This window comes from Hylobates moloch, unplaced genomic scaffold, assembly GCF_009828535.3.
Source record: "Hylobates moloch isolate HMO894 unplaced genomic scaffold, HMol_V3 SCAFFOLD_16, whole genome shotgun sequence".
Classification (NCBI taxonomy): Eukaryota; Metazoa; Chordata; class Mammalia; order Primates; family Hylobatidae; genus Hylobates; species Hylobates moloch.
In genome coordinates, this window is record NW_026652291.1 from 46,040,287 (window position 1) to 46,059,839 (window position 19,553).

A 19,553-nucleotide genomic window follows, 5' to 3' on the forward strand; every position below is an offset into this window, starting at 1 on the left:
GCTCTTAGACCCCGGTTGAAAGCGGTGAAACAGATAGTTGTCTTATGAAGCATATAGATTGGGCGAGTCACAGAATTTTTAAAATTAAGTAAATTAGGTTGCAAATACACTTAGTTCACTTTATTTTTACATTATTCCTCTCATCCTCCATAACAATGCCTCTCATTATTCTATTCATAAACCCAAGTAATATAAATGAGCCACTCTAGACTATTAAAATATACCATTGTCTCAAAAAATGTTTTGCAATGTAAATATATTTGCACTTTTGCTTTCTTAATTGGAGCAATGTTTTTGTATTACTGCGTGTCTACACATTTTTTAAAGAGCTGATAAAAAGATGTTTGTTCGTTTCCATATAGTCTACTCAATCAGTCTATTTGCAAAAATTTTCCTGAAAAATAGGTAGTGGAGAAAAGTCAGAGTCAAGAGTGGATTTTATTCTAAATCAATATTTGGGATAAATGCAAACAAAAATAATCAGAAATTAAAGAATATTGGATTTAACATGAAATGGATAACCTGACAGCCTCTTCTAAAACAAATAAAATACTCTTGTGTATCAAAGCGCTTAAGTCCATAACAGAGGTGAACTTGAGGTCAATGCTGTCAAATAATTTCTAAGTAGTTTCCAGATTTTTTTCCTTTTTTTTCCTTTGGTGCCGAAAAGGCTAATCAACTTTATGTACGTACAACTTACCTTCAGTTTATTAAACTGCAGGTATAATAGTCAAAATATTTAACAACCAATATGGTATGAACACAGATGCTGCTTCTATATCTTAAAATGTATTTTTCAGCATCCTGGCTGAATACACATCCTCCCTAATTATGGGGAAAGTGGTACGTCATTAGCATGGAATGAAGTTCCCCTCCTGATCCATTAAAAATTAAGCTACTCCTTTCACTAATTTTGTCCTCAAATAGTACGGCTCACATGCAAAAAGGGGAGAGGACATTCTTCCTGAACATATTCTCTGCTTTTGGAGAACTTCTCAACCTTTCTAAAATATTGTATTCGTATTCTGGTTGTTGACATGATGTGGAAAAGATGTAGAGGATACAGTTTGAAAGAAATGTCAGTTTATTTAGTGCTCATTGAAACATCAATAGTCGTGCTGTGAGACAGAGCAAGAGGTTGAAGTGTGGACTGTTAAGTGCTGGCTTCCACAGATGTGAGAACCTAGCTATGCTTTGGGACTGCATTTCAAACAACCCCAGGTTCTGTGGGAGGCAGGACTGCTGTTCCACAATGGGGAAGGAGAGAATAGGTTTGCTCCATGTGATATACTGGGGCATCTCTTAGTGTTCGCCTGTCTAAAGTTGACAGTGAAGGAACAGTGCAGCACATTGGCCCTAAGGAGGGCATAGTGAGCAGGGCTTCGATGGCACAGTAATGAAGGCCTGGGTCACCCCTATGGGCAAGCCACCTGGTCTAGTGGAGGTACCAGCCAAAAGTAATGAGAATTCAAAATGGGTAATAGAGAAGAAAGATGTTGAATATTAGTTGCAACTCTGCAATCAGGGGCAGCAGTGGGGATTATACTTCATCCCACCAACTTTCCTTTTGTAAGTTTCACTTGAAAAGAGACCAACCAAAAGGAAGCAGGTGGTGTGAATGTTTTATACAAAGCAAATGGATCTGAGCAGTTCGAAGGGCGCACTGAATGGATAATGTGGTGTCTTGCTCAGATACCTGCTTCAGGACCAAGGCATTCATTTCCCCAGCTGTCGGAATTATTACCTGTTGATGGCTCAGAGCAAATCCCTCACCAAGAATTGCCCTCAGGTGAAAGGAATTTCTTCACCCAGCATTATGCCCACTCCCCAGGTGCAGCCCACATCCAACGACTGGTCAGTGTGGAGAATATACAAATCAGGCCCCCTTGCCTTAATTTGGAACAACTCAGAAAGGCCAGCGTAGCTTCCAAGCTCCTGTGGAATTAGCCGAGATTTTTTTTTTTTTTTTTTTTGCAATTACATCACAATTCGACTCTCTTTTTGCTCAATGCTGGTTCCTTAATGTCTCACAATTTTTATCTTGAGACCATTGCACAATAAACTTCCCATACACAAATCTGTTTCTCTTTTTCCTGGGAAATATGACATAAGATAGTTTCCTACTAAATATTTTTAAAATATGTAGGAAATGTATGTTTGTGACATATTTTATCAAAAATATGCAAGAAATATGCTTTGTTTGAGTTTATTTTAACTAATTTAGCAAGCCTTAGTAAGGCAAATGTAAAGATTTAGCAACGGAATAATATTTGGCAATTAGCTGTAAATCACTGGACAGACATTTAAAGCATGCTATTTAGATGGCCATGCTTCATTTTTAAGTAATTCATATGTGTTCAGCCAAATCAAATAAACTGCTTTAGTTCTTTTCATAACATTTGAGGTTAATAAAATAAGTAAAATGTTGATAAGCTTTCACTTTTCCATGTTTTTAATTTATGAAACATTTTTAAACTAAGTTTTGTAGTCATGAAACATGTTTTTACGCCTAAGGTTTATTGATTTTCTACCTCGTGCTTTCAATAGTTTGACTTACTTTGTCTAACATGACAAGTTCAGAATTCATTAAACATTATTTTGTTGAAATTTTATTTCTCTAAATGGGAGGTTCTACATTAAATGTCTTTAAAAATTCATTTCACAACTACATTGATGCTAACGAGGCCTGAGAGATAGCAAGTGATAAAGCAAAATTGTAGAAGCTGTTCAAACATGTTTGTTTTTTGTAACAACTCAGAGATACTATTCACAAACCATACTATTTATCCTTTAAAGCGTACAATTCAGTGGTTTTTAGTCTATTCACAGACTTGTGCAACTCTCACCACTATCTAACTTCCTAACCTAAAAAGAAACCCCATACCCCCTAGCTATTCCTCTGCATTTCCCTCTCCTCCCAGTCTCTGGCAAACACTACTCTATCTCTATGGACTGGTATATTCTGGATATTTGATATAAAATTAAGCATACAATAGGTGGTCTTTGGCATCTGACTGCTTTCTCTCAGCATGATGTTTTTGAGGTCCATTCATACTGTAGCTCATATCAGTACTTTCTTTTTATTCCTGAATAATATTCTGTTTTTCAGATAAAAACACATTTTGTTTACTCATTCATTAGGTAATGGACATTTGAGTCGTTTCCACTTTTTAGGTATTGTAAACAATGCTGCTATGAACACTGTGTATGAGTTTTGTGAAGACATTTGTTTTCATTTCTTTTGAGTATATACCTAGGAGTGAAATTGTTGGGTCATATGGTATCACTTGGTTGACCATTTTGAGGAACTGCCAAATCATTTTCCAAGGCAGCTGCACCATTTTACATTTCCACTCGCAATGTATAAGGATTCCAGTTTCTTCACACCCTCCCCAATACCCCTTATGGCTATTGCTTTGTTTTGTTTTTAGTATTAGTCACCCTGACAGGCATGAAGTATCTTATTGTGGTTTTGACTTGCATTTCCCTAATAATAATGATGTTGAACGTCTTTTATGTGCTTGTTGGCCATTTCTATTTAATATGTCTTCTTTGGAGAAATGTCGATATAAGTATTTTCCCCATTTCTAAATTGGGTTATTTGTCATTTTATTGTTGACTTGTAGGAGTTCTTTATATACTCTGGATACAAGTTCCTGTCATATATCAAGATTGCAAATATTTTCTCTCATATTGTGGGTTGTCTTCTCACTTTCTTGATAAAATCTTTGATGTCTCCAAGTTTTTTATTTCTATGAAGTCCAATTTATCTTTTTTGTTTGTTTTATTGCTTGTGCTTTTATTGGCATACCTAAACAGGCTTATCCTAAGTTCTCAAAGATTCACATCTGTGTTTTCTTGTAAGAGTTTGTTTTTTTTGGCTCTTCTATTTAGGTCTATTTTGAGTTGATCTTTATAGACAGTGTGAGGTAGGAGTCTAATTTTATTCTTTTGCACGTAGATATCTAATCGTCACCATACCATTTGTTGAAAAGATTATTCTTTCCCCCCATTGAATTATCTCGGGACACTCACTGAAAATCAATTGATTATAAATATGAGGGTTTATTTCTGGATTCTCAATTCCATTCCAGGATATGGGTTTATCCTTCTGTCAGTTTCACACTGTCTTGTTTACAATAGCATTGTAATAGTAAGCTTTGAAATTGTGAAGTGTGAGCCTTCCAGTTTTTTTTTTTTTATTGTACTTTAAGTTTTAGGGTACATGTGCACAATGTGCAGGTTTGTTACATATGTATCCATGTGCCATGTTGGTGTGCTGCACCCAGTAACTCATCATTTAGCATTAGGTGTATCTCCTAATGCTATCCCTGCCCCCGCCCCCCCACCCCACAACAGTCCCCGGAGTGTGATGTTCCCCTTCCTGTGTCCATGTGTTCTTATTGTTCAATTCCCACCTATGAGTGAGAACATGCAGTGTTTGGTTTTTTGACCTTGTGATAGTTTACTGAGAATGATGGTTTCCAGTCTCATCCATGTCCCTACAAACGACATGAACTCATCATTTTTTATGGCTGCATAGTATTCCATGGTGTATATGTGCCACATTTTCTTAATCCAGTCTATCGTTGTTGGACATTTGGGTTGGTTCCAAGCCTTTGCTATTGTGAATAGTGCCGCAATAAACATATGTGTGCATGTGTCTTTATAGCAGCATGATTTATAGTCCTTTGGGTATATACCCAGTAATGGGATGGCTGGGTCAAATGGTATTTCTAGTTCTAGATCCCTGAGGAATCGCCACACTGACTTCCACAATGGTTGAACCAATTTACAGTCCCACCAACAGTGTAAAAGTGTTCCTGTTTCTCCACATCCTCTCCAGCACCTGTTGTTTCCTGACTTCTTAATGATGGCCATTCTAACTGGTGTGAGATGGTATCTCATTGTGGTTTTGATTTGCATTTCTCTGATGGCCAGTGATGATGAGCATTTTTTCATGTGTTTTTTGGCTGCATAAATGTCTTCTTTTGAGAAGTGTCTGTTCATGTCCTTCACCTACTTTTTGATGGGGTTGTTTTTTTCTTGTAAATTTGTTTGAGTTCATTGTAGATTCTGGATATTAGCCCTTTGTCAGATGAGTAGATTGCAAAAATTTTCTCCCATTTTGTAGGTTGCCTGTTCACTCTGATGGTAGTTTCTTTTGCTGTGCAGATGCTCTTTAGTTTAATTAGATCCCATTTGTCAATTTTGGCTTTTGTTGCCATTGCTTTTGGTGTTTTAGTCATGAAGTCCTTGCCCATGCCTGTGTCCTGAATGGTAATGCCTAGGTTTTCTTCTAGGGTTTTTATGGTTTTAGGTCTAACATGTAAGTCTTTAATCCATCTTGAATTAATTTTTGTATAAGGTGTAAGGAAGGGATCCAGTTTCAGCTTTCTGCATGTGGCTAGCCAGTTTTCCCAGCACCATTTATTAAATAGGGAATCCTTTTGCCATTGCTTGTTTTTGTCAGGTTTGTCAAAGATCAGATAGTTGTAGATATGCAGCATTATTTCTGAGGGCTCCGTTCTGTTCCATTGATCTATATCTCTGTTTTGGTACCAGTACCATGCTGTTTTGGTTACTGTAGCGTTGTAGTATAGTTTGAAATCAGGTAGCATGATGCCTCCGGCTTTGTTCTTTTGGGTTAGGATTGACTTGGCAATGGAAAAAACTACTTTAAAGTTCATATGGAACCAAAAAAGAGGCTTCCAGTTTCGTTATTCTTTTTCAAGATTGTTTCTGGGCCTCTTACATTTCCATGTGAATTTTAGAATCAGCTTGTCAACTTTTGCAAGAAAGCCAGCTGGGAATTTGATAGGAATTTCATTAAATCTGTAGTTCAATTTAAAGAATATTGCCATCTTGATGATATTAAACCTTCCAGTCAGTGAACACAAGCTGTCTTTCCATTTTGTTTAGGTGTTCATTCATTGCATTCAACATTTTTTTTTGTAGTTTTCAGAGTACAAGTTTTGTACCTTTTTTTGTTAAATTTGTTCCTAAGTGTTTTATTCATTGTGCTGCTATCATAAATGGAATTCTTTTCTTAATCTCATTTTGGATTCTTCATTGTTAGTGTATAGAAATACAACTGTTTTTAATATTATTTTTTTAGCCTGCAAACTTCCTGAACTTGTTAATTAGTTCTTTTTTAGCAGATTTCTTGTTCAAATAAAATATGTCATCTGCAAATAAAAATAGTTTTACTTTTCTTCTTTCTGAATTACATGCCTTTTATTTGGCTATAATTGCAGTCTTTGCCAATAAAAAGTAATGGCAAAAAACACAATTACTTTTGCACCAACCTAATATTTCATTTTTCTTACCTAACTTCCCTGGCTATAACCTTCAGGTTGAATACAAGTGGTGAGAGCAGACATCTTGTCTTTTTCCTGATTTTAGGGGTAAAGTATTGTCTTTCCCAGGTAAATGTTAGCTCTGGGCTTTTAGTACATGCCTTTCATCAGGTTGTGGAAGTTCTCTTCTATTCCTGTTAATAGTTTGCTGAATGATTTTTTGTCATGAAAAGGCTTTGGATGTTGTCAAATGCTTTTTAATGCATCTGCTGAGGTGGTCATGTGGTTTTTGCCCTGGAGTCTTATAATATAGTTGATTGATTTTTGGATGTTAATCCAACCTTGCATTCCTAGGATAACTGGTATATAATGGTGATAATAGTATATGATCCATTGTGGTTGAATTGTCTATTTCTCCCTTCCATTCTGTCAGTTTCTCCTTCATGCATTTTCAGTTTCTGTTACTTGCATATTTATTTATGATTGTAATATCTTCCTTATGGGTTGACCCTTTTATCATTGTTCAGCATTTTTGAATGTCTCAGAAATGAATCAAGTGAGGATACAGCAGATAACCTACAGAATTCTGCATCTGCTGAGCCAGATTTTCTGGTAATTTTTTGAAAATTTCCCGGTAATTTTGTTGAAATTGCATTTGGAGCAACAGATGGGAGTGCAAGAAAGAAGCATGTCTCCAAAAGGAGACTGATCATTATAATAGTTAGGAAGCTTTCAGCTGTAAGAAATGGAGACCCCAACTCTAACTAGCCTAAACAATAAAGCTGACTTACCAGTACACCCAACTGCAGAGTCAAATTGCTTTTGCAACCAGAGTTCCTCATTTGAACCACAGAACATAAAAGTAATTTGAGTGACTGTTTTCTCAGTTCTCCCAAGGATAGGACATACTTAGTACCATTCCAGTTGCATAGGAGAGAAGCTACATTATTGCATGCAATGTATATCTTAGGGCTTATTTCTTCTATTGAACTTTGAGAAAGACTGGTCCCATAGTAGTGTAAGTTTCAGATTTATTTTGATCACATACCCTGTTTCAATGTGAGTGTGGTGTTTTTGTTTAGTTATGTTTTGTTTAAATTCTGGTCTCTCTCATGTGTAGAGTTTATCTTTGAACTGGTTTTCCTCTGGATTAATAGGTGGGTGAGATAGCAGCCAGGGGAAGGAGATAGCTTCTCCCCTCAAAGCCATGGAAAAAATGTCCTGAATCCTGCTTTGATGGTCAGCACTAAGTCATATGTCCATCCCTAATCAATCTTTGTGGCAAATTGAGTTCAGAGCAACCTGGGGGCACCCCTGGAGTTGGGAGTGAAGTCAATCCCACCTAATGCAACCTATACAAAAGGAGAGATTGAAATTGATGTTGGGGAGATACTACAATGTCTTCTAAATTTATCTCCACATTTAAGGCCTAAAATTTTAGCAGCTAGTTTCATGTTCATGACAAATGCTGGTAGCTGCCTTAGTGGCATTCTATTTCAATGGTAATAAGAAAGTAAACAACTCATGTTATGAAGAAATAGGATAATTCCTAGCGTAGTAACCCCAATAAAGTTAATTATCTTAATAATCAGAAGATACAATAGCAGATTTATCTACTGCCATTTGCTGTGAAGCCCTTTGTACCACCAACGCTGCCTCTGTTGTATCTTTAAAGAGCCTAGTGACTGCAGATCCCCTTCTGCCACAGTTACCATGTGACACTAAGTCATTGGCAGGCAGGGGAGTCCTTTTGAATTCTGGTTGTTTTTAGTTTAGTGCAAATTCGTAAGTCCAGATGAATTTTATCCCAGGGTGATGAACAAATACGGAGATGCTTTCAGAACTGCTATATATAATCTTCAAAACCGTTGGGGGGTAGTTGATGTTAGGAAAATGGAGACACCTACTCATCCAGATTTTCAAAAGGTCAAATCCTATAAGATGATATCATGTCCTAGAAAAATTCAAGAGCTCATTTTAAACAGATGGTGGAAGAACATTAGAAAAGAAGTTATCGCTAGGAGTCAAAAAAGTAGTTCAGTAGTTGTAAGACAGGCCAAATTATCCTCATTATTGATTTGTTACATCTGGGGAATGCCATACCTATAATGTACCATGACTAGCATGGTTGGAAGTCCTCCAGCACAGCCTTCTGAAGAGGATGGAGAGATGCTGGCCCTTTATTGAACTGTGAGGTGGAGTCACAGCTGGCTGAACCAACACAATACCCTAAGTATCTATGTGGCAGGATATCTCTTTTAGAGTATCACAGTGTTTAATCCTTGCATTTTTTTCTATAAAACATTTTTTATGATTACTTGGAAAAAGATACAAAAGAACATAGTTTGGTGTAATTATTTCAATGAAGCTAATGAGATTTCATGCCACACAGATGAATACAGAGCATTACCTTCATAACTGTTATAACCTGTTGTGGCAGATGATGTCTGGAGTATTTGTCCTGGTCTGAGCAAAACATTATAAAACTGGTTTAGAAAAATTTGCAGCAGAGGAGATTAGTATGGCTAAATCTGCCTGGGAAATGACCTGTGAAGGAAAGTTAAGAAAAAAATGTATGTTTAACTAGGAAAAAAAAAATTTTGGAAGCAGGGCCTGTGATACAGTTTAGATATTTGTCCCTGACCAAATCTCATGTTGAATTGTAATCCCCAATGCTGGAAGCAGGCCTGGTGGGAGATGTTTGGATCATGGGGGCAGATTCCTCATGGCTTGGTGCTGTCTTCACTATCGTGAGTGAGATCTGATGATTTAAAAGTGTGCGGCACCTTCCCCGGCCCTTGCTCCTGTTCTCGCCATGTGATGTGCCTGCTCCCCCTTTGCCTTCCATCATGATTGGAAACTTCCTGAGGTTTCCCCAGAAGCAGATGCCGCTATGCTTCCAGTTGACAGCTTGCAAAGCCGTGAGCCAATAAATCTCATTTCTTATAAATTACCCAGTCTCGGGTATTTCTTTACAGCAATGCAAGAACGGTCTGATATAGCCTGATACTATCTTCAAGTGTTAGAAGAGGACAGGATTGGGCCGGGCGCGGTGGCTCGTGCCCTTAATCCCAACACTTTGGGAGGCCAAGGTGGGCAGATCACCTGAGGTTGGGAGTTCGCGACCAGCCTGACCAACATGGTGAAACCCCGTCTCTACTAAAAAATACAAAATTAGCCGGACATGGTGGTGCATGCCTGTAATCCAGCTACTCGGGTAGCTGAGGCAGAAGAATCGCTTGAACCTGGGAGGGAGAGGTTGCAGTGAGCCAAGATCGCGCCACTGCACTCACTTCAGGCTGGGGCAACGAGATCGAAACTCCATCTTAAAAAAAAAAAAAAAAAAAAAAAAACAGGATTTTTTTTTTTTTTTTTTTTAAATTTACAGATGAACAATGAGTTAATGTCAGAGACAGGGTTTTATTCTACATAAATTAACTGTCTAATGAATAGGTTGAACAGGGAGGGTGTAGGTTCCCATTCCCTAGGGATATTCAAGTAGATGCTATAGAAGGATTCTGTAGGGCTGAGTTAGATGACCTCAGAGAGATACTCTGATGTGCTGTGGTTTGTAAACATGTGTGGCACGTTTTAAAAGCATATTGTAATTATATTTTAAGCCATACGTATGTAATCTTGGCTAGAACACTGTTTCTTCCCGAGTCATTCACATGCTAATAGGCACTCTCTAAAACACAGTCCTATGCCAGTTGGAGCCTGTGGGATGTGGCATATACTGGGACAAGAGAACGTTCCAAAGCTCTTATATTAGGTGAATACCAACTCTATCTGGATTTGTCATTCTAGAAGCCATCAGGAAACCATCTTGCTGACTCCTGAGGATTATACATCTTTTCTTTTTTTTTTTTTTTGAGACGGAGTCTTGCTCTGTCGCCCAGGCTGGAGTGCAGTGGTGCGATCTCGGCTCACTGCAAGCTCCGCCTCCCAGGTTCACGCCATTCTCCTGCCTCAGCCTCCTGAGTAGCTGGGACTATAGGCACCCACCACCATGCCCGGCTAATTTTTTGTATTTTTAGAAGAGGCAGGGTTTCGCTGTGTTAGCCAGGATGGTCTCGATCTCCTGACCTTGTGATCCACCCTTCTCGGCCTCCCAAAGTGCTGGGATTACAGGCGTGAGCCACTCTGCACCCAGCCATACATCTTTTCTAAATGCTCCCAAACCACTGTTTAACAACATCCTAAAGACTTTCTAGGGCTTGAGAGATACCATGTTCTGGAATTCACCTTTTTGAAAATCAGTATCTTCACTGTTCTCACACGTCTACTATAAATAAGGAGAGTAACTTAATTCCTATTATAAGTAGGTGCATGTGTATGTACATATATGTATATTTTTATATGTGTATATATGTATCTATTGATATATATATTTATATATAGCAGTAATTACCTGTTTAATGAATGAATGGTGATGATTTAAATGTAAAGGGAATGATGCCAGAGGTTATGAAAAAAAAGTTGCCTTCAAAATATGAAATAGAGAAAGAATAGAGAAATGCATGCCAAGCTCTGAATAATTTATTGTAATTTACTTGACTCTTGGTTTTCTAAAATGGAAATGAAGAGATAATATTGAGCTTAACTCTTACTGAGACTATGACAAACGATAGACGTGCTTAATACATTTTATTTTATTTCTTTTTTTTTTTTGGGGGGGGGGGACAGAGTCGAGACTGTCACCTAGCCTGGAGTGCAGTAGCGTGATCTCGGCTCACTGCAGCCTCTGCCTCCCATGTTCAAAGGATCCTCCTGCCTCAGCCTCTTGAGTAGCTACAGGCCACCGTGCTTGGCTAATTTTCGTATTTTTATTAGCGATGGGGTTTCACCATGTTGGCCAGGCTGGTCTTGAACTCCTGGCTTCAAGTGATCTGCCCATCTTGGCCTCCCAAAATGCTGGGATTGCAGGTGTGAGTCACTGCACTTGACCTAAAAAGAATTTCTAATATGAGCTTTTTTACTGGCAGAGTACCAAAAAGTTAATTATTAGAGATTATACAGTGTCTTGCTGTGGGAGTTGACTGATTTTTTTCTTTTTGTTTTGTTTGGTAAGCTTTCAAGTGCGCAGTCTACATAGAGTTTGTAAGAAGTAAATCTTGTTTTCAAGTTAGTATTTCAATAAAATTAGATACAAGAAAGAGTAAGCTATTTCTTCATCATATTTTCCCCTCTTTATTTTCTTCTTCAATTAATTTCTTGTTGCTATTGTAACAAATTACCACAAACTTAGTGATTTAAGACACATATTTATTCTTCTCTTAAACTTTGGAGGTCAGAAATCAGAAATGAATCTCATAGGGCTAAAATCAAGGTGTCAGCAGGGCTGATTCCTTCTGAAGGCTTCAGAGGGAATATTTCTTGCCTCTTCCAGCTTCCAGTGGCTGCCAGTTTCCTTGACTATGGCCATATCATTCCAATCTCTGCTTTCCTTAACAAATTGTCTTCTCCTCTCTCTGAACTCCTTCCTCCTTTCTGTGAGGACCCTTGCAATTACATCAGGCCCACCTGCATAATACAGGCTAATCTCTCATCTCAAGATCCTTTTACCATGCAAGGTGACATATTCACATGTTCTGAGGATTAAGACATGGACCTCTTTGGAGGACTACCGCTCAGCCTACCACAATATAGAACACATATTTTTAAAATAACATATCCTAAATCACTTTTTGAAGTGAGGTGGGTACATGCCATGATCCAACCAACCAATCATTTCTCATTGATATTATCTCTTTCTTGCTTTCTCTGCTTTATCACTTAAATACCTATCTAGTTCAGAGGAGGTATGAACTTAAAAAAAAAAAAAAAGAAAACAAAACAGTAGGTTCATTTCCAGCACTGAATACTTCGTTGATTCATGATATTAACTCAAGTACGTACTTTTTACTGGATTAGAAGGAGGGAAGTTGAACTTACCTGGAACCTGACATTTGTCTGAAGGGCACACTGCCATCACTAGAGTGATGCATGAATCAGTCTGAACAGGGTGAAACAAGTGACATCCAAGTTACAGCTGAACACAGGATTTCAAGAGATCGTCTTTTTATGATTAAAATATTATTATACATTTTTTATTCTGAAAAAGTTTTTGATTCCCATGCAGTTGTAAGAAATAATACAGAGACACCATGTACTTTTATTTTATTTTATTTATTTATTTTGAGACAGAGTCTTGCTCTGTCGCCCAGGCTGGAGTGCAGTGGCACAATCTCAGCTCACTGCAAGCTCCGCCTCCTGGGTTCAGGCCATTCTTCTGCCTTAGCCCCCCTGAATAGCTGGGACTACAGGCACCCACCACCACGCCCGGCTAATTTTTTGTATTTTTAGTAGCGACGGGGTTTCACCATGTTAGCCAGGATGGTCTCGATCTCCTGACCTCGTGATCTGCCTGCCTCGGCCTCCCAAAGTGCTGGGATTACAGGCGTGAGCCACCACGCCCAGCCGATCCCATGTACTTTTAACCCAGTTTTCCCAATAGCAACGTCTTGCAAAACTATGGTACACTCTTACATCCAGAATATTGATGTAGATACAGACAAAATACAGGTCATCTCATCACCAACACAATCCTTCATGCCGTTTAAAGCCATTTCCACTTCCCTCGCATATTCTTAACCCTTAGAAAACATGAATCTTTTGTCAATTTCTATAATTTTGACATTTTAAGAATGTTATATAAATGGAATCGTACAGTACGCAACATTTTGGTATCAGCTTTATTCACATGGTAGAATCCTCTGGAGATTCACCCAGGTTTGATGTGTTAATAATTGGCTTCTTTGTATAGCTGAGTGGTATTCTATCATATAGATATACCGCAGTTTAACCTGTTCATCTGTTGAAAGACATCTAGGTTATTTCCATTTGGGGGTTATTACAAATAGAGCTCATATGAACACTAGTACAGGTTTTTGTGTGAACATAAGTTGTCACGTCTCTGGGATTAATGCCCAGGAGTGCAATTGTTTGGTTGCCTAGTTATGTGTTTAGTTTTTTAAGGAACTGCCAAACTGCTTTCCAGAGTGGCTATACCATTTTACATTCCCACCAGTAGTGCGTGAGTGACATGGTTTCTCCCTATCTTTGCCAGTATTTGTATCATCACCCTTTTTTATTTTAGCTATTCTGATAGGTGTGCAGTGATATCTCATTGCGGTTTTCATTTGAATTTCCCTAGTGGCTAATGATGGTGAATATCTTTGTGTGTGTTCATTTTCTTATGTAAACTGCTGTCTCCAGAGCACCTTTGGTGTTACTATGAGGTGGACATGACAGTCAAGAGGGCTTGGCTTAAGGCCTGTAATTTCTGCTTCCACCAAAGCTGCTCCATTTGTACCCATTTTACATATTGGGCTTCTGAGCAATTTTGTTTAAACAGAATGTTCTTTGTTTTGTTTTGTTTTCTCGGGTTTGTTTTTTTTTTTTTTTTTTTTTTTGAGACAGAGTCTCGCTCTGTCGCCCAGGCTGGAGTGCAGTGGCGCGATCTTGGCTCACTGCAAGCTCCGTCTCCCAGGTTCACGCCATTCTCCTGCCTCAGCCTCCCGAGTAGCTAGGACTATAGGCATCTGCCACCATGCCCGGCTAATTTTTTTGTATTTTTAGTAGAGACGGGGTTTCACTGTGTTAGCCAGGAAGGTCTCGATCTCCTGACCTCGTGATCCACCCGCCTCGGCCTCCCAAAGTGCTGGGATTACAGGCATGAGCCACCGCGCCCGGCCCTTTTTCAGGTTTTTTTTAAAGGCATGAAGGTAATGTACTTTATCTAGTTTGTGGGAAATTACCTGGCTTCCCAAAATCCTAGATGAAAACTATATTCAGAAGTAGAAATAAATACACTCAAATATATTTATATAAAATATTTTCAAAAGCCAACTATTTAAGCTTATATGTTTTTCTTTATTTCTTTACAGTGAATAACTACAAGCTGACTCTAGTTTTAAAAAATGAAAATTTTATCTCTCACCAATTATAAAATGGCTCAAACATCTCTCATTAATAGTTTGTGATAGCTTCCTTTCATGCAGGACCAGCACTCTGATTATCCTTCTACATGTCAGGCAGGGGGAGCTGCAGTGTGGAAGAATAAAAAGTAAAGACACAACTTGGTCTAAGACTTTAGTTATAAAAGTAATATACTTGTGACATGTAACAATGATGACGAACACGTGCAAAATGCTTGCATACAATCTGGTTTTATGATTCTATAGATTTAGTATTAGAACATAAACCACTTCCAGGGAACATGAGTCACCCTGTAGTCCTGTATTCCTTTGAAGGCAACTTCCCCTAGAGACATTAGTATTTTAGCTCCCTCCCACCCCCACACCCATGCTCAGGCCCTCTTGCTTTTTTTTCTTAAGGAGAGGTATTTTTTGAGCAAGGCTAAAAAACTTGTCATGCTTTTTAAAAAGCTGTCCCTACTACATTTTTCTTAGTCATTTTCACAGCCCAGCAGTAGGAGTGTCAGAGTCTCAGTGCTCTCAGCGGGGGACACAGGAGGGCATCATATAGCTCGACTGTTGCTAACTTGCCAGTAACTCATTCTGCCTCAGTGAGGCCATCTGAGGTGACAGTCTGCTGTGGGACCAAAGCCAGAGAACCAGAAGACAGAGGTCACTCCATCCCAGCTCCCAGGGAGCAGCCTGACCTCCCCAGCTGCTTCATGGGCCAACCAGGGCTCCCGGCTGCCCATCCATGTGCCTATAAGTGACTCTCCGGAGGAACACAGACTGGCCACCGTGGAACATTTTTCTCCCATGTTATCACCCATCCTGATTCTTCAGCTGGGAAATCTGTGAAAAGTCAAGGATAGGTCTGGTGGAAAGAAAATTAAAATACATGCCTGCGCCTTCATTCTGTCCATGTGCCTTCGCTGGGCATTGCTCTCCCCACAGCTGTATTTAAGGGCTTCATACATGGCGGTCAGAAGCTCTCTGGAGAAGTTCCCGGCTATTGGCTTATACATGGTTTTCCTTTTCTCTGTGTGTGGTAGAAGAAATCAGTGGGGGGTAATCTCTTTTGGAATTATATGTTTTATGTTCCCATTGGACCTTGGGTTCAAAAGCATAAATAAACGTTGAGAAGGAGTGTTTGCCTCAAGGTAGGACCGAGGCCTGCTGGCTGAGTGCACCCTGGAGAAGAGCTTGGGCTGCCTGACCTCACGCTTCATGGATTTCCCTCTCTAGGCACAGCCAGGACCACAGCAAAACTGGAAGGGAGAAACAGGGTGCTGGCCAATTTCATCTTTCCCATGAAAAAGTTAATGACATTCCCACTAAATGTGCTTTAACACCAGTCAGAGGATATTACGGCTGGCAAAGCATTCGCTCTTTTTCCTAAAGACAGTGGAAGACCCTAGTACCTAAAAAAAAAAATAAAAAAAAAAAAAAATGCAAGACTTGAGCCCATCCCCAAATAATTATAGACTCAAGTCAATGATAGTATCCATCTGGTCCAGGCCCTTCTAAAATAAATGTGGCTGAGGGTTTTAGCAGAACAGTAGTGTTGTTCTAAAGCAGTACAGTATAAATTTGCGCCCTGGTTTTAATAATCTATATGTACCAGTAGCCAGAGAATTATGTAAGATGCTTTGAAAAGAATGATTAAAAACTGGAATTGGGCTTTTGCATATATCTCATGTAATCTTCATAACCACCTATCAGAAGGTATTATTATAAGCCCGGTTTCCATATGCAGGGATTGAGGGTGGCAGGGCTAAATAACTTTCCCAAGGTCACACATACAGCAAGATGAAGTGCTGGAAATTGAACACAGAGTCTGGCTTCAGAACTCTCACTCCTAACCACTCAGGAATAGCCCCAAGAAGCCCAACATGAAGGGGTGTGGGGGCTCAAGGGAGAGACCCTGACAGACTGGGGGCAGGCATGAGGGCTGAGTCAGAGAAAATCCTCCTAGGAGTTAAAACTTGTGTTCAATCTTGAAGGGTGGAAAAAAGTTAGAAAGGGGAAGAAGGGTCAGAAGTGAGAAATAGGAAGATCAACCCAGAAAAGGCAATGGGATGTACAAACATGCAGAGGCCATGAAGAACAAGGCAAGGCTGAAGAAAGCTAGGCGGTGCAGTATGCTCAGATGATTGCATTTGGATTGAAATGAGGAAAGGGGGTGGGGACAGAAGTGGAGGCTAGAATTAAGGCTGGACAACTTTCTAAGTCATACCAAAGAGAAAGGAATTTTGAAGATTGAGAGAAGCCAGTAAAGGATTTTAAGCAGAGAGCAGGGTGACAAGATTTGCATTTAAGATAGATCATTCTGCTTGTATAGGGGATCACTGTCAGGAAATTAGAGCCCAGGGTATGGCAACAGAGTAAAATGTGAGACAGCAAGACCAGTTAGTAGACAATGTTTTAATCTGGTAGGAAATGACAGGGGGTAGAGACTAAGAGAGTAGCAATGGGACTGAAGAGGAGGGAACCGATTTGAGAGATATTAAGGGAAGTGAAAGAGCTCTAATGATTGATTGAATGTGAGCGCAAAGGGCCAGAGGTGTACTGATGAAATAATATTTATGCATTTCATAAAGACATAACGGTGGTACTCATTCATATGGAGAGAGCAGGGTGGAAGAAGAGGACAGGCTGGGAAGGAGAAAGGTTAATGAGAGCAATTTAGAACATATTGAGTCTAAAGTAATCATAGGGCATGCAAAGAACTATTCCAACAGGAAGCTGGTTAAAAAAGCCTGGGGTTCAAGAGAAACTTGGGCTAGGGAAACAGGTTGTTGAATCCTCCAGTGGTTTTATTTATTTATTTACTTGTTTATTTTTGAGACAGAGTCTTGCTCTGTTGCCCAGGCTGGAGTGAAATGGCACAATCTCGGCTCACTGCAACATCCACCTCCCGGGTTCAAGTGATTCTCCTGCCTTAGCCTCTTGAGTAGCTGGGATTACACACCCTATTAATATTTGTATTTTTAGTAGAGACAGGCTTTCACCATGTTGGCCAGGCTAGTCTCGAACTCCTAAGCTCAAATGATCCACCGGCCTCAGCCTCCCAAAGTGCTGGGATTACAGGCATGAGCCACTGCACCTGGCCCCTTCCAGTGGTATTTGAGGCTGTGGAGTTGTGCCCATTTTTATATTTTCCTCGAAATGTGCTCTCCATACATGCTTTCTGATGCTGGAGCTAGGACTCTGCAAACCACATTTCTGCTTGACCATTTGGCTTTTTCTTAGGCTCTGCCAATAGAGGGAAGCTGCAGGGCTGGAGGGAGGATGGGATGTGAGTCTCCCTGCAACCTCACTGCTTCCCTCCAGCAGTTGCAGATCATTCCAGTAACAGCTGTTGGGGCCAGTGTGTAGTTTTTTTTAACACTTGCAAAACCGGCTTCCTCTTATTCCTGCTTAGAGACACTAGCAGTGACCAACTACGTCCCCTCTTCCAAGGTCTGTGTCCCTCCCTAGGCAGTCTCTTTTCTACATTCTAGTTTTAGTAATTCCAGCTTCTTCCTTTGTCCTTTCAGCCCTAGAGGTGGAGTTGCTTCCTGCAGGTGCTACTTTTGCCATATCTTAGAGTTTTCTTCTCACTCTTTGGGTTACTTAGTTAACAACTTTATGCACAGTTAACAATTCTTCATATTAATTTATCTCAGTTAACGTAACTGGGGTGGTTCCATCTCCTGACTGAATCCTGACTGTTACAGGGTAAATATGGGGATATCAAAGAAAAGTATAGAGAATAATAAAAGAAGAGAGCTTTGAAAACAACCTGGGACCACCTACATTTAAGGACGGTCAGCCCAAGATGTGGGCCAGGGAGGTGGCAGGAAATCCAGGAGAGTCTGTGTCTGCTAAGGGAAAGAATCAATCGAGGAGAGATAGAACATTAATACCAGAGAGATAATAGTTAATGGAACAAGATTCCTGAGGGAAGTGGTAGGAGTAGCTTTGTCCCCTGGAATGAAAGGAAAGGAAAAAAAGGAATGAAGGTGGGTGAGGAGTAGATTAGCTTGTGAGCGGGGAAGTTGTCAGTCGAGAATAGGGATGAAGGGAGGTGGTTGGGTCTGAGGGAGGGGGAGCCTTTGAAGAGAGTGGAAGAGAAGGCTGCCAAGGGCATCCCGTGGGACAGCCTAGGGCAAGGGGAGGGGAGAAGTCTGAGAACGTGAACTTGAAGTGGCTCCAATCCATGCGACCATGTGTGTTTTTTCTTTGTTTGTTTGTTTGTTTGATTAGGACATAGCGGCCCTTTGTGGGATGTTGAAAAGTCAGACAATGGGATTAATCTAGGGAAGGGGTCTGCTCCAAAGAGACCTAGGTCTCAGCAGGAAAGGGATGAACACGGGGGACCCTGGGCCTAGGCTGTCTAAAATATGAAGTGATGGGGGGTGATAGAAAAGAAAAACCCCACACAACTCTATGTGTGCTCATGAGAGTTTGTGTAGAGGTCAGCTCTCTTCTTTAACTAAAGCCATAAAAGGAAAAGTTTTCAAATGTGCTCTGGCTAGAGGGAAGAAAATTCCCCACAGAGACTGGACACTAGTTTTAATCTTCTCAATAAAACCATCACAGTTCATCCTTAGGTCCAACCAAATTTACAAATTACTCTTGTCAAATGGCTTATAAATCAGTATATTTAAATTTCTTATTTATTCTAGGTAAGGGACCTCATTGGAGAGGCAGTATGATAAAAGAGCTCAGAAAACTTTAGCGCTCCTCAAATCTGAAGAAGCAGGGATATTGCTGTAATGATGTAGGTCTTCTTTGAATGCTATTTTACTACTTCAAATTTTCTTAGGGCTGAGATCAAGTCTGATAAGCACCTTAACTTAGGCAAATAATGATGGTAATAAAAGATTATGCCACAGTGCCCAGGCTTCCAAACTTTTCCAACTATTTTCTTGTAAATACGTTTGTACGGGGGTAGTTTTCCCCTAGGACAGACCATAATTTTAAAAACTTGTATTCACTGCAGTCCTATAAATTACTGTTTCCCCTTTATGTTGGAAAGTAGGGATTTATTTTAGCAAAATTGCAGACCTCACTAAGGCATGCTTTATGTGTATGTACTTCCCTAGGGCAAGTGAGACCTTTTCGGCATATTGTTTGGGGAAAGCATGAAAACTATTTAACTTACATAGACATTCTTAGTTTACTCTGATTTATCATATATTTTTCACAAAATGGCTGTTATATTTGCATTATCCATGAATAACTAAAATATACAATTTTTAATAATTTCTACATTTCTAGAATAGAGCTTTGTTATTGCTAAGCACTTTCA

General features: G+C 39.6%; 1 protein-coding gene across 1 annotated transcript in view; it reads left to right on the forward strand.

The window, feature by feature from the left end:
* Positions 1-19,006, forward strand: part of L3HYPDH (trans-L-3-hydroxyproline dehydratase) — a 62,745-nt gene extending 43,739 nt beyond the window's left edge. Inside the window, exon 9 of the transcript XR_009210396.1 lies at positions 18,928-19,006. The gene's annotated coding sequence lies outside the window, so the exon portion shown is untranslated. The remainder of the gene's footprint in view (positions 1-18,927) is intronic.
* Positions 19,007-19,553: the final 547 nt, after the last annotated feature.